The sequence below is a fragment of the Suncus etruscus genome, chromosome 16, assembly GCF_024139225.1.
Source record: "Suncus etruscus isolate mSunEtr1 chromosome 16, mSunEtr1.pri.cur, whole genome shotgun sequence".
NCBI classification, from domain to species: domain Eukaryota; kingdom Metazoa; phylum Chordata; class Mammalia; order Eulipotyphla; family Soricidae; genus Suncus; species Suncus etruscus.
Window position 1 is genome coordinate 52270333 of NC_064863.1, and position 3600 is coordinate 52273932.

The 3600-nt window shown below is 33.9% G+C and overlaps 1 non-coding gene across 1 annotated transcript; it reads left to right on the forward strand.

The window, feature by feature from the left end:
- The first annotated feature begins 3132 nt into the window (after positions 1 to 3132).
- On the forward strand, positions 3133 to 3239 carry LOC126033060 (U6 spliceosomal RNA). The gene has a single exon (XR_007504217.1). It is a non-coding gene; the product is annotated as a U6 spliceosomal RNA (small nuclear RNA).
- Positions 3240 to 3600: the final 361 nt, after the last annotated feature.

Genomic DNA, 3600 nt, shown 5'->3' on the forward strand with positions numbered 1-3600 from the left:
CTAAAATAAAAAGCAAATTGGGGCAAGAAAGGTAACACAGGAAGTCACTGCTTGCAGTGACTGCAAGTGACTGCTTGCAAGTCACTTGCTTAGGCCTTGCATAAGACAACCTGGGTTCAATTCATAGCATCCATAAGGTCCCCTGAAACAAGCCAGCAGTGACCTCTACATGCAAAGTAAGTCTTGAGCAAAGCTGGATGTGAATCTAGAAAACTAAACAAACAAAACAACAGCAACAGCAAAAATTCAATATATATATATATATATTTTTTTAGTCAGTGATAGTATAGTATATGTTGCAAACTTCCTTGCATGGACCCTTTGTTGCATCCCACACACCCTCGATGGTTTGGCACCCCAAATCTCTAAGAGTGATCCATGGATGTAGAGACAGAGCCTGGTAGGGTGTGCTCCAAAAAACAGTAATAATAATACTAATAATAATAAATAAAAATAAACAAAAAATAAATATGTAAGTGAATTCAAAATAGTAATTTTCCACATTATTGTTTCCCATAAATTACTAACATATTTCTTAAAGGGAAATTTAGTTGTTCAATTATATATGCTTGTTTTTTCTATCTAGTGGCCATATTTAAATAGGATTAGAAAATATTGTCAGTGGCACTAAATAACCTCACAAATAAGTATTTAGTATTACTAAAAGTTAATCTAGTCTTAGATTATTTTCAAAATTGATAAAATGAGTTATTTCTTATTTATATTAATAATTTATTCTCAGTATTATGGCTGCTATGCTAGAATTTATTTTTACTTTGAAACAGCCGGTTTTAAATTACTCCCTGTTGGTTAACAGTCATTTTAAAAATGGGGCACTGTAACTTTTAACTATCCCAAGATGCCATCAATTTAAAATTTTTCAACCTTTCTCATATTAGGCTTCGGAAAAAGTACAAGTAGATGGTTCTATTTGACTATACTACATTATAAGATCTGTAAAAGATTTTTGGAAATGAGTTGATTTTTTTTAATTTAATAGTTTTTATAGCAAATTAACTTCCATAAAAGTTTTACTAATTAAACTATTTAACTATATTTTGGTGCCAGAGAGATAGCACAATGGTAGGGCATTTGTCTTGCATGCAGTTGATCCAGAGTGAACAGTGGTTGGAATCCCAGCATTTCAAATTGTCCCCCAAGCCTGCCAGGAATGATTTCTGAGCACAAATCCAGGAGTAATCCCTGAATCATGAAGTAATCATGAAGTAATCATGAAGTTAACAGAGTGATAAAAGCAGACACTGAATATAAATATATCTCTCAAACTTTCTGAGTATCACATAAACAGATATTTAAAAGCTTGAAACAATATTATTGATCAGAATTGGTAGCAGCAGTGTGGCTTGAGACAGTTGTGTGATTTTTCAGGTATCATTAAAAATGAAGTGGGAAGATACATTAAGAGAATTAATTTGTCACCATAATTTAGAAACAAACAAAAAAAAAAGTCTTGACTTTAATATAATGAACCTTTGGAGAGATGAAGAGATCTAAAAGAACAGTTCTTTGGAACTACAGATTAAAGTATTATGTCCCCCAACTCTATAATTCATCTTTAAATCCAATCTCATAATTAATCTTTTTTGTTTTTTGTTTTTTTGGGGGCCACACCCAGTGACGCTCAGGGGTTATTCATGGTCATGCACTCAGAAATCACTCCGGGCTTGGGGAACCATATGGGATGTTGGGAATTGAGTCGAAGTCCTTCCTAGGTCAGATGCATGCAAGGCAAAAACACCTTACTGCTGCACCACCACTCTGGTCCCATGTAATGGTTTTTGATCTAAGGTCTCTGGAAACGATTATACCACAAGTGTGAATCCTCATGTCCATATGGATGGAATTATTGACTTTATAAATCAAACATGTAAAGTTTCTTGCCTCTTCTTTGACATAAGGACCTTTCTGTTATTAGAAAGAAGAATCCCTAACATATATAGAATTTTTATGGTGAATATTTAGAGCTTTCTAATTGTGAGAAATAAATTTCTGTTTTTAAATAAACCACCAGTCTTTCATATTTATTGCAGTTAAAGAAAGCTTCTAGGCACAGTGTGAGTTGCTCTCACACTAGATGAGATTATATTCTGGGCTGAATTTTAGACATGATAATGATGGGAAATAAAAAGTAGATTCTAATGAAGGAAGAGACTCTGTGCTCTAACCCCTTAACCTCTGAGTGTTAGCATTCAAGACTGGAATAATAAAGCTGCCAGATAAGTTTGGGCATATGAGAATTTAAAGGGACCATTCTTTGCAAATTTGTCTACAAAACCTGGCAAAATGCAGCCTTATAGGGCTCAGAGTGCCATTATGGCATAAGAACAAGTGAAGATCAATTGTTTTCAGAGTTGGACATAGGATAATTATAGAGTATAGTTAGCCCAGGACAACCCTGATTTACATCTGCTTTTCAATAGCATTTTCTCCAATAGCTTATCCCAGTTTTGGATGATAAATTAGATGATTAATCTATCTGTGAATAGCAAATAAGGTTTGAACTAGCTCTACCAAGTGTACATCTAGTGCTTTACCACAACACCAGATGAGATAAAATTGCAGTTGCATTCTGATATGTTTCAGCCAATTTGAGTTACATTTGAAGGACACTTATATATTTAGACTGCCTTTAACTTGGGACACTAAGGTGAAAGGAAAGATGCCTTTGACAATATAAGTTACACTGCATCAAACAAATGTCAGCATGGTAAACAATGTGACTTAATGTCATGACCTTGCTCAAGTCCTCACTTTAGCATTGGCTGAAAGGAGCAATAGAAGGCCCTAAACTGACAGATAACCCGAAATGAATGATCATCTGAGTCAGAAAAATGACTTAGATTTTTATAAATCATCTGGACTGAAAGTATGAAACAATTTTCAGGTTCAGTTGTACTTACAACATACAGAAGATATGCAGAGAATAAGAATGTACTTACTGCAAGTAACTCTATTCTAGTAGTAAGTCGACAGGTCCTCAGAATGAGATCAATATCAAAAGGGTCACTTGGTTAAAGAATCTGAGCTCAATACCTTGAATTAATCAGTTTGACACATACCTACTTGTTAAAAGTATTTTAGTCTAAGAAAAATTTTTACTAGTAAAATAATGTGCTCGCTTCAGCAACACATATACTAAAATTGGAACTTTACAGAGAAGATAAGCATGGTCCCTGTGCAAGGATGACACGTAAATTTGTGAAGCGTTCCATATTTAAAATTAAAATAATGACATTAGAAATGTTTTTCCTCTGTTTTTCTCACAACCCAATTCTGACACAAATCTTACTGTTTCTATTTCAAAAGTCTGACATTTCCTACTATCACCACTGCTAACCATGTTCAAAATTACTTTTATTCGCATGTATATTACAATATTGCTTCCATTTGGTTTCCTTTTGCTCTCCTTGTTTCCCTCTATTCTTAATGTACAGGCTGGAATAATCCTTTAAAAATGATGAATAAAATAAGGTCACTTTGGTGCACAGACTCTTCAATAGTATCTCATAACTTGGGTCCTATGTGATCTGTTTCATATGATACCTTATATCATGAGACCCTACATGAGCTTTCCCTCTT